Source organism: Carettochelys insculpta, chromosome 1, assembly GCF_033958435.1.
Source record: "Carettochelys insculpta isolate YL-2023 chromosome 1, ASM3395843v1, whole genome shotgun sequence".
Classification (NCBI taxonomy): domain Eukaryota; kingdom Metazoa; phylum Chordata; order Testudines; family Carettochelyidae; genus Carettochelys; species Carettochelys insculpta.
In genome coordinates, this window is record NC_134137.1 from 354,293,247 (window position 1) to 354,304,283 (window position 11,037).

General features: G+C 44.5%; 1 long non-coding RNA gene across 1 annotated transcript; it reads left to right on the forward strand.

Moving 5' to 3' along the window:
• The first annotated feature begins 380 nt into the window (after positions 1-380).
• Positions 381-3,248, forward strand: LOC142007492 (uncharacterized). The gene is made up of 3 exons (XR_012643952.1): positions 381-494; positions 2,256-2,454; positions 3,135-3,248. It is a non-coding gene; the product is annotated as an uncharacterized LOC142007492 (long non-coding RNA).
• Positions 3,249-11,037: the final 7,789 nt, after the last annotated feature.

Genomic DNA, 11,037 nt, shown 5'->3' on the forward strand with positions numbered 1-11,037 from the left:
TCTATTCTGAAATAGGCTCTACTGTGTGTAGATGTTGGATTTGGAAATAGCTGAGGGCTATTTTGAAATGCATTTTGTGTGTAGTAGCATTATTACAATATTAGCTATTCTAGGATAGTTCTTCTGGAGTAGCTTCTTTTGAAATAAGGCTGCTGTGTAGACCTACTCTTACATGAAAGGCAGTGGAAGAGTAGAGTGTGTGAATTTGCAAGGCAGAAAGGCAGTGCAAAGAGCTTCCTGGAAACCTTTGAAAGGGAGGACAAGAAGGACAAATCTGATGAAGAGAACACAGGTAAATTAATGGAGGGATTTGTGGAAGGGCTGGATGTGTTAGTACCATTTAGTGACAGTCTCATTTTGAAGCAGGAGTGGAGAAAAAGGAAAAGGAGCAGAAAATAACAATGAGGGTGCAAGTCTGTTATACAGAGAAGATAGGAGACTTCCCAAGAGGACTGAGCCATGAGGGAAGAGGAAGACTTTGGAACTAAAATAAGGTGCTCAATTTTAACTATAGCTGTGTAACTGAGATTGCTCAGTGATAGTCTAGGTGTGAGGAATCTGACAGAGGGTGTCAGGAGCCACCAGAGGAGATGCCAGAGAAGCAGGCAAGGAAATAGCCTGGGAACCCGGAAAAGCCAGTTTCTGTGAGACTGGAGAGGGTTATCAATATGGAAGCTGAAGTGGTGAAAGATGAGTCCAGGAGATTGAAAATACAATAAAAGGGAAAGCTAGGAGTCAAAATCAGAGAAGAAAGAAGAGGAGCCAGGAGGACAGTACACAAGACACATTGACATAGGAGGAGGGAAGAACAAGATGAAATGAAATGAGAAGATGGTGATTGAAATGAATTTGTGTAACATGTCTAAAGGGTGGTCCCTGATCCAGGGCCTATTTTTCAAAGCTGGGTGCCTACTGGTAGGCATCTAATTTAGTTCCTACGTCTCTAAAACAGGCGTGCAGGGACTTATGCTCTGGCAGCCTCTTCTGAGAACTGAGCGTCCTATTATTTTTAAATGTAACGCAAATGGAAGTTTATTGAAACCATCCCATGATAACCCCTCAATATATGACCAACCAGCAGGACATGCTGCTTAAAGTCAATGAGAAAAGTGTTGACCTATCTGTGGTACAATCCCTCCGACAAATCACTGCTTGTTTAGCCTGTAGTAACTCCTCTGCACATCTGCACCCTCTCCTCCTTTGTGTATATGATATTTGTTCTCACAGCTGGTGGGATCCATGCAGCAGCACAGCAACCTACCAAGTTTTGTTGCTATGGTGAAGAAAATGGCCCCAGGTGAAGGGAATGGAGCTATGCAAAAGCACTTAGTATTGGTGCAGATGCTCCTGCTTTCTGCCCCTTATCTGCTGGTCAGGGTACAGAATCCTCTGACAGTTCTGTATGGGAGATAATTCCACCCTCTGATCAAACTATTCAGAGACAATGCCTCCCATAAAGTCTTGAGTTAGACTGTTATCTGTCCACTGGTATCCACATGTTTACAGTCAGGGCAATATTTGGATGGCTTGTTTCCAATTGGCTTAGTTTATCAGATAGTCATCTCCTCTGCAAGCTTCCAGATTCAGATATGGAGGTCACCAAACTGTTTCCAGAATAGAATTTGGTGTAAAATGCCTCTGGCGTTTAAGTTAGCTCAGATAGCTTTCAAGACTGCTCAGATACTAGTAGAATAGCAAGAACGTCTGTAGCCAATTGAAGCAGCCACTGTGTGCTCAGCAGTAACAGCTAATACACAGCACTGAACTTCAGAAGTAATCCTAGCTAACCTACCAAAGGGGTTTCTCTCTGTCTTCAGCTGGGACAGTATCTAGAAACAGAGAGCAGGGAACTGAATGTAACATTTCACCAAAGGATGGGCTCTCCAGCACTGAATCGCACTCTTGTAAGTGATGCAATAGGCAGCAGTGTGAAGTTTGGGAGCTTCTGGCCCACAGGCAAGCAGGCCACCCACAAAGCCATGCTAAGGAAAAGATATAAAGACGTAAATGAATGAAAGCATTATATTGCTCGTATGTTTTTTCTCTTCTGGTAAGTCATTTTCCACTTTAGTAATAGAGTCTACTTTCAGATTACGCTGTCTCCAATGAGTTAGTTTTATGACAGCCATGAAAACAAAGTAAAGTAAGTTCTGATAAGCTGCTTTCCAAGATTGATCCCTAGCATCCTTTGACTTACCTCTTGATATATCTTCAAGGATAAACTAGATGGAAACATTATTTTCTTCCCTTCATAGATGAGCTGAACAGGAGCACAGCAGAGGATATATGAACACTGTTTTCAGAGCTGGGTGTAGGTGTTCTGGAAGCTATTACAAAACCCCTTAATGTGCTGCAAACTGAAGGCAGTTTTTTATTTTTATCAACAAAACTATCTTTTAGCATTTTGTGGACTTCCTGATGGTGGCTTCCTCTTCATTCCGGATCAAAACTAAGGTGACAAAATCAGCTACTTCTTTTCTCTGGCTAGCCATAAGAAAGAAAGCTAGAAGCTAAGGTGGTATTCTTTCCTTCTCCCATTGTCCATCCTTTTTTTCCTCTTGTGAAATCTAAAAACATAGCTGGTAATTTTTCATTCCAGTACCAGAAAGGGAACATTCTTGCATTTTTTAATATTGTAACTTCATGAACTTTAGAGATGAATAAGTACTATTAGAGCACTCTTTTCTCTCCCAGATGATCAAGGACCACTCCTGACAGTATAACCCATTTAGGTTCCTATTAAGCATTTTGTTTTGAAACATATCCTGGTGTAGTATAGGTACATCCAGGTTCCACAGACATAGATAAATAGTCTTTTTGTCTTCAATATTTTTCAGAGCAGCATTTCCCCCCTGAAAGCACTGCAGTTAAGAAGTTGATCAGTAGAAGTGCAATCATGACACCAATTCCCAGTAGTAGGAACACAAAAAGGAAATATATTTAAGTTCTTCCCATGAGAATATGCTACAAAAACTGCTGAATAGCTAAAAATGCTAAACCAACTCTGTGTACAGCTGTATGCACACCAGTGCTGTGTGCTTACCCAGCTATAGAAATAAATCTCCAGCTTAATTATTGACAGGGTGATAAAATGCTATTGGTTTCCCTCTGTTTCTTTTCCTTCCTCCCATTAGGTTATGGTGACAGACTGAATGCTAATTAACAGAGAAGAGAAGGACACCATGTGGGACTATAACAAAAAAGGGCTATATTTGTAGCCTACCCTTCCTGGCAGTGGCCATATGCAGCAAATGCTACACCTGTTATTATCATGCTGTGCTCACAGAAGGTAGGTGAGTACATTGTCATGGAGGTTACTACAGCTCTCACACAACAGAAATATAGTTTGTGGAAGGGAACCAACACTAGGAATTTAGAGACCAGGGTTCCATTCTACACCATCTTGGATATTTATTTATTTAGCATTTGCATATTTGCTGAGCCAAGCAATCAGAGGTGCTGGAACAAAGGATGCTGGCAGTGCTGCTGCATCTCCAGACTGAAGTGGAATTCATTATATGCAGGGTGGGCAGTTTGGTTCAATCGTTGTCAGCACCTCTATAAAAACCGTTCCATCAGTCCTGCAAGCAGTCGCATGCTTAGCGGCCAAGCAGAGCTGCAGTTTGGTTGACTGCACAGAAGCTTTGTCTGGTCCGGAATCAGCTAGGAAGGACTCACTGACAACGTGGCAAGTCAAAGCTGGGTGGGTGAGCAGTAGGGTCTGTGACAAGGAACTTCTTGGTGGTTGACATGAAGCACCAGTGTTTCCACCACAAGGACTCTGCTGTCACATCCTGGTGTGGCAACCTCAACCAGCATGGGTTTCTTGAGGAAAGACTTGTAGCTGGAAGAGTAAAAGGTTATTGAACAAGAGCCAGCTTGGTTTGGCACTTCCCTCCTCAAGCTGCTTGTCAGAGGTGGACAAACTGTCAAATGTTGACCAAGTTGGATTGTTGATAAGGTCGACGCACGTGACCACATACTTGTGCTAGTCACATAGTCACTGAAAATGGTTTTCAAAGAAACCTGAAAACAAATGTTCTTTGCCTTGACTTCACTGCAGCATACACTAGGCAGCCATGTGAAACTCGCGGCCATGGGGCCTCGTGAGCCTGATCGATTTTTTTTTTGCAGCCTGTGACTAGATGTGAATAAAACATTTAAGTGTGGCCTGCCTGATCACTCCCCCTTCTCTGGCATACACGAGCGGCAGGGAGCCGGACGAACACCAAATCCAGCTCCTTTGGCTGTCCATATCTAGCGCATGCGTATTAAAGCCCCAGAGAGCCAAGGAGGTTTTAATACATGTGTGCTGGACATGGACAGCCTGAGGAGCTGGGATTGGTGTTTTTCCCGCCCCCTGCCACTTGTGCGTGCCAGAGAAGGGTGTGTGACCGCTCTAAGGAGAGGGACGAGGAAACCCACATGGGTGGAGAGGGCGCCTGCCTAGGGCAGCTGCAGGCAAGGCGCCATGGGGGGCGGATAAAGGGGCAATCAAGGAGTCCGAGGAAGTATGGGGGAGTGCAGTGCAAGCCTCATGGGGCCTAGGGGGTAGTGCATGGAGTGCAGCAGTGAAAGCCTCAAGAGGCCTTAGTGGGCAGTGCAATGGGGGCTGCACTGCAACGGGTGGCAGTGCAATGGGTGGCAGTGCAATGGGGACTGCACTGCAATGGGTGGCTGTGCAATGGGAGCTGCACTACAATGGGTGGCAGTGCAACGGGGACTGTACTGCAATGGGTGGCAGTGCAATGGGTGGCAGTGCAATGGGGGCTGCACTGCAATGGGTGGCAGTGGAATGGGAGCTGCACTACAATGACTGGCAGTAAAATGGGGGCTGCACTGCAATGGGTGGCGGTGGAATGGGGGCTGCACTACAATGAGTGGCAGTGGAATGGGAGCTGCACTACAATGGGTGGCAGTGCAACAGGGACTGTACTGCAATGGGTGGCAGTGCAACGGGGGCTGCACTGCAATTGGTGGCAGTGGAATGGGAGCTGCGCTACAATGAGTGGCAGTGCAACGGGGGCTGCCCTGCAGTGGGTGGCAGTGGAATGGGGGCTGCACTACAATGGGTGGCAGTGCAGGCCCCAAGGGGTCAGGGTGTGCTGCAAAGTGCGCTGCACTGCAGTGGAAGGAACACAAGCCCCAAAGAGTCTGAAATGAGAGAGGGGGAGAACATAGTGCAATGGGGGATTGCAGCGTAAAGCCCAGAATGCCTGAGAAGGAAGTGCAGAGAAACTGGGGGGGAGTGCAGTGTAAACTGGAGGGGGGGTGTCTCTAAGAGGCGGAGGGGAGTACAGTGTTTCTCTTCCGGTGGAACTGAAAGAAAATGTCCTTCTGGGCTTTGGACAATAGCCACAGAAGCTGTGAGATCCTGACCTGGTCTCTCTCCCCATCCCGCTTCTCCTACTGGGGGCTTCCCAGTCCCACCCAGCTCCCCTTTCCTCTCTCCCTGCTTCTTGTATGCAGGAATTAATATTGAATTGTGATGTCTTCTCTGGCCCACTGAAAGGGGGTGGGGAAGTGGAATCTCTAACCTCTGTATGGGAAGAGAGGCTGCTCTTGGGGCAGGGGAGAGGTTTCACTGTGTTGCACCCACCCAGTACAAAGGTGAGAGGGAAATACATAATATCAGCCAAAGCATCATTCAAACCTGGCATAATGATTGACAAAGCAAACCCTGTACAATGGAAAGGTTCCAACTTAAGTACACCCTTAGCGACGTAACGCCAGTGGTGTTCCACCAGCAAGCTGGTGGTGATCAGTTTCTCTCAGCCCTAATCTTCATTCTCTGAGTCTGGACAACTTCATTCCTCTCAGATACCGCTCCTTTAAATAAACTCCTGCTGTTGTTTCTTTCAACCACAAATCCCAAAGCCCATTCATTCATTCCTGTGGGTAACTCCTGACTCTCCAGTGTGGTGGGCTATCCTCATTTTTAGAGGTGATGAAACTGGCAGCACAGAGAGTTCAGAGCTAGCCCTAGAATGCAGGCGTTCTGACACCTGGCTTTTGAGTGTTCATTGCAAAGCTATCTGTCCCTCCTTCCTTCAAGATGTTTCGGCTTTTCTCCCTGGTTGTCTTTTATCATCAGTGTTTCCTCTTTCTTCCCTCACTGCTAGGTATTTCTTTTTTCTCAAATTTTATGAACTATTAACAAAGATTATAAAACGATAACATTCACGTTTATTAAATTCTCAATTAAAATTATTATATTACAGTCAAACAAGACCTGAAAAAATATTATAAAACATACCCAAAACATATCTATAATAATAAATAATTACTACCTTCCTATAGAAGTACATTTTCTTTGGTGGTCCAGAGAGTTATCAGTTGTCATTTGTGTGGCCCTCAGTAGGCTTTGAGTTTGACATGCCTGCACTATGGTGCGGCACATGGGTCTAGTAGTTATAATGCCAACCGTCCTCCCACCAGTGGTTACTGATGCCATCCAATTGCTCCTCTGAGACAGATGGTCCAAGGTGCATGTGTGTGAGAAAACAAATGATTGGAGAAAACAGATAACTAGGTTACTCCCGCGGCTTGTTCTGACCCCAGGCTTTGTCAGTCTGCACAGCACTGACTTACCACTAGTTCAGCCATGGGATTTCATTTACACAGATGACCTCTGCTGTGTGAGCTAGTGGCTCTGTTGGAGGAGACCCTGACTGACAATGCTGCAAAGCTAGCCAACTGCTGCAAGACACAGTGCTTTCAATCTAGTCCCATCAAGACAGCCCCTAGAACATTCCACCAATGCTAGGAGGAAACTAAGCATCATAATGAAGCATACTGTCTACATGACCTAGGACAAGTCAGTTAGCCTTCTCAATAGCTCTGAGTCAATAAACCACTTACATCTGTGCTGATCTTTATGAAATCAGTAACAACATTTACATGCTTAAAGTTAAGAGATTGTGTCCAGTCTCACCTTCCCTTCCCCTCTTACAAAACAGAGACAGTCTCTCTCTACCATAGGGATGTGATGTGACAATTTAGATGTGTAGAATTCTTTGAGCTCCTTGGCACTATAGAAATGAATGGAATTGTAACAGGATTAGTGTGCTGGCTGCATCTCTGTGCTGTAGAGGGGGAGGACACTGCTCTCAGAAAGTGGAGACTGGGGATGCACTTCCCTCTTGGAGGAAAAGCAGAAGTGTTTTTAGGAGTCAGTAGCATGAGCAGGAGGAGGTGAGCTGCCTTGCTTCTCTTTTGCAGTAATAAATTCATGTTCTGTTTTCTGAGCTCATACCCGTGTCTTCATTGCAGAGACTGACCCATGAAGAAGAATGCGAAAAGCACAAAACACTGTTAAATTATTCCCACACTTTTCAGTAACCCACCCCCAACATTAGCAATATTTAATGACAAGGCTCCTGGCTTTTCTTGGGATGCTATTACACAATAATCTTCCTTACTTCTATAGAGTACTATTTGTACTGACCTATTTTCCCTTTGCTTTTAAAATGCTCCATTGACATTAATTAAGGCTTCCCTAGCCCAGTCATCTGTTTTGTTATGGAGTAAAAAGGTGACCTTGCTCACCGGGTGGGTTTCTTCACACTCTTTCAGGTCTAATCATTAGTGCCTTAAGGAAAAGGGCAGTGACTCTCAAGCTGGATAACCGAGAAGAACTCTAAAAACATCATGCAGATGGCTGTCAAATTTCCAGGTGTTATGACCACAACAATTTAAAAGGTAGACAACATTCTGGTTAGTCATTCTATTATCACACGATGGCTATGTCTACACTAGCCAAAACTTCAAAATGGCCACGCAAATGGACATTTCCAAGTTTACTAATGAAGTGCTGAAATACATATTCAGCACCTCATTAGCATGCGGGTGGCCGTGGCACTTCGAAATTGACGCGGCACCCCGCCATGCGGCTCGTCCAGATGGGGCTCCTTTTCGAAAGGACCCCGCCTACTTCGAAGTCCCCTTATTCCCATCTGCTCATAGGAATAAGGGGACTACGGGAATAAGGGGACTTCGAAGTAGGTGGGGCCCTTTCGAAAAGGAACCCAGTCTGGATGAGCTGCGCGGTGGCAAGCCACGTCAATTTCAAAGTGCCGCGGCCGCCCGCATGCTAATGAGGCGCTGAATATCAATTTCAGAGCTTCATTAGTAAACTTCAAAATGGCCATTTGCATGGCCATTTCGAAGTTTTTGGCTAGTGTAGACACGGCCCACGTGTACAGTATCATTAATTACATGCACTATAGCAATGTGTATGTTGTGGTGAAGTTGTCTTTTCATTTAATGATAAAATGTAACTATGCACCCCCCAGTGGGTGGGTTCAGCTGTCTGGAGCTGAACTGAGCGTACTCAGCATAAGTAACAGCTTTTCATTGCTTTTATTCTAGTGTCCAGAAAGAAAAGAAATGTGGATCTAAGTGGCACACTGGGCTAGTGCACTGACCTGTCCTCTCTAGCAATGTGGCATCAATTGACAGCTTAGGGCACAATGAAAATGAGTTTGGTCCTTTCATTTGACATCCCGCTTGTGCACATCACAAAACCATGACACAGTTTAATATGAGTGGCTGTCTCAGATCAAGAGAAACCCAGGATGAAAACAGCAAGGGTGTTGCAGATCATTAAGAGGAAGCACGACAGAGGCTGAGTAGGGAAGCTTGCCTGTTTCAGGGTAGCACTATTAGTCTCACCACTGTGAGCATTACAGTCACTCAGAAGTTCTTTTCTTTTCTTTTCTTTTCTTTTTTAAGAAAAAAGGGAAATATAATCTCTTTGTCCAAGGATGATCTTTTGAATATATTACTGTGAAAGCACAATATGTTTTATTTCTATCTGACAACCATCATAAAAAATAGCATGAAAAGTTGCTAGAAGTCTAATAAAAACATTCACACAGGAAAAACTCAGATGTGTACAGCAGTCAGACACACTGATATGACTTGAATTCCACAGTGGTCAGTCTGGAGGGTTATTTTCAAAGGACGACCACAGAAGAGTCTGCAGGATTACTGATACTTGGTCTTGGCCAGACATTAGATGCATAGCAGATTTTCACAAACACCAAGATGTTAGTGAGGCTGAGGTATCTTGGGGCTTCTGAAAATCCCACTAGGCACCTACGTACCTTTAAAAATATGGCCCATTGATTCCTACTCATGGAAAACCAAACTTATGCTTTCTTGTTCTTTAGTCTACAAAACCTGGCCCAGTGGAAGCTTCTGAGCACTGCAGGAGCTGGCGCTCCAACTGAACTGGAGCTTCTGGGTACAATTATGATGGTGGGCCCTTAGGCAAAATGAGGAGATGGCTCTCAGAAGGGGTGGCGTCTCCAGGGCCTGGGCCAGGGCCAGCATCAAGGCAGCCAGCCCTTTGCACCACCTAGGCTGCACTACCCCACTGCCATCATCTGAGGTGTCCTGTCCAGGGTTCTGCAGAGCACCGCATGGTGCCATGGTGCAGATTTAAAGGGCCTGTGGCTCTGGTCATTGCCACTGCCACACTAGCAACAACAGCAGCCGAGAGCCCTGGGTCCCTTTGAATCACCAGGTCCCAGAGCAACTGCCTTCTTTGCCCCCCATGTCGGCAGGCCCATACTGCAACAAATAATTTTTACAGTGCTTACAACGAGGATATCATTGGTTAAGGACTACATTTAAAAAGGGGGCATTAAAAATCTGAACCAACATTAGGACTACAAATACAAGTTATGGATCATGCTGCCGAACATCAGAATCACAAGACAGCAGCAGAAAGCCATGCAACAGATTTTGGCAGAAGCACACACATTCTACAGCTCGTCCCAATGGGTGCCATGCTTACACTTACATTAGTCAGTTTCATACTACCTTAGTTTGCTTTAAGCATTTCCATCATCTGTGAAGGAGGGAAAAACAGAATGGTTAAGGTAAAACAAAATGAAATCTTATGCATTGGTTAGTTGGTAAACAGTCTCATTAACTTAGTGCTGAAGGAAAGTATATAGTCATCACACTCCTATTTTGCTAACCATAGAAACAGAGTTCTCTGAAAGTCAAGCAATGAAGATGATTCAGTGATGTACCAAAGAACCAGATGAAAAACTAAAATTTATGGAGAAAAACACATCGAAGATTAAAAAAACAAAAAATAAAAATAAAAAACAGCCTTGAGCAATACTGAATCCGGTCCCACTGTGACAGAAGGAAGACTCTTTGGAACATCTTTCCAGCAGCGAGCAATTTTAAATATTGTGTCTGCATGAGTGCTTTCAAAATATTTGAAGAAAGATGTAACAGTAAAAAAAATTACCACAAGCCAGAGTAATTAGTTGTATCAAAGATAAAAACCACAGCTGAAATATGTCCTAAGTACTGTACACACAGAACTACATAAATCTTTCATGCTTTTGGATGACATGCTCCAGCATCAAATGAAAGAGACATATTTTGGTCTTGCAGGTTCACTGCTCTTTGCTGTTAGCTATGTTTTCAAAACAACATGTACAACTTTAAAGAACTCCAAACAGCCAAATCCTTAAGCGTGCAAGTACCAGTTGAACCTGTCTAATCCAGAACTCTCTCGTATGGCAAACTCCATAATCCAGCATGATTTTAGTTAGCCAGACAACCACTTATCATGGGTGTGGCCAAATTTCCCATGGTCCCATAAAGTTTGTTTACTGCCACCAGTCCTGGCTCTCAGCGTTCTGTGCTGTGATTTAGCTGTAATGTACCACTAAGTGTCTTTCTTCTAAGAGCCCAGTAAGCAGTGGTAGTGTTGGTAATATGCTAGAATATATTGTCCTCCTGTCGTTCAGCAAATTCTCTCGTCCGGCACCGGTCAGGTCCCGAGGGTGCCTGATGACAGAGGGTCAACCTGTAGTCACATGCCATTACGTGTTAATTGTGTAGTTTTTTGTGACATTACTTAGGCATACATGGAGGCACTGTGACTGTGAGGCTTTATATTAACCTTCCCAAAGATTCATACCAGATGGTAAGAAATGCATGACTGTAGTTTTTTTAAGACATAGCTGGATTCCTATTTTCTTGGAAGATTTGACTCCGCTTACAGTG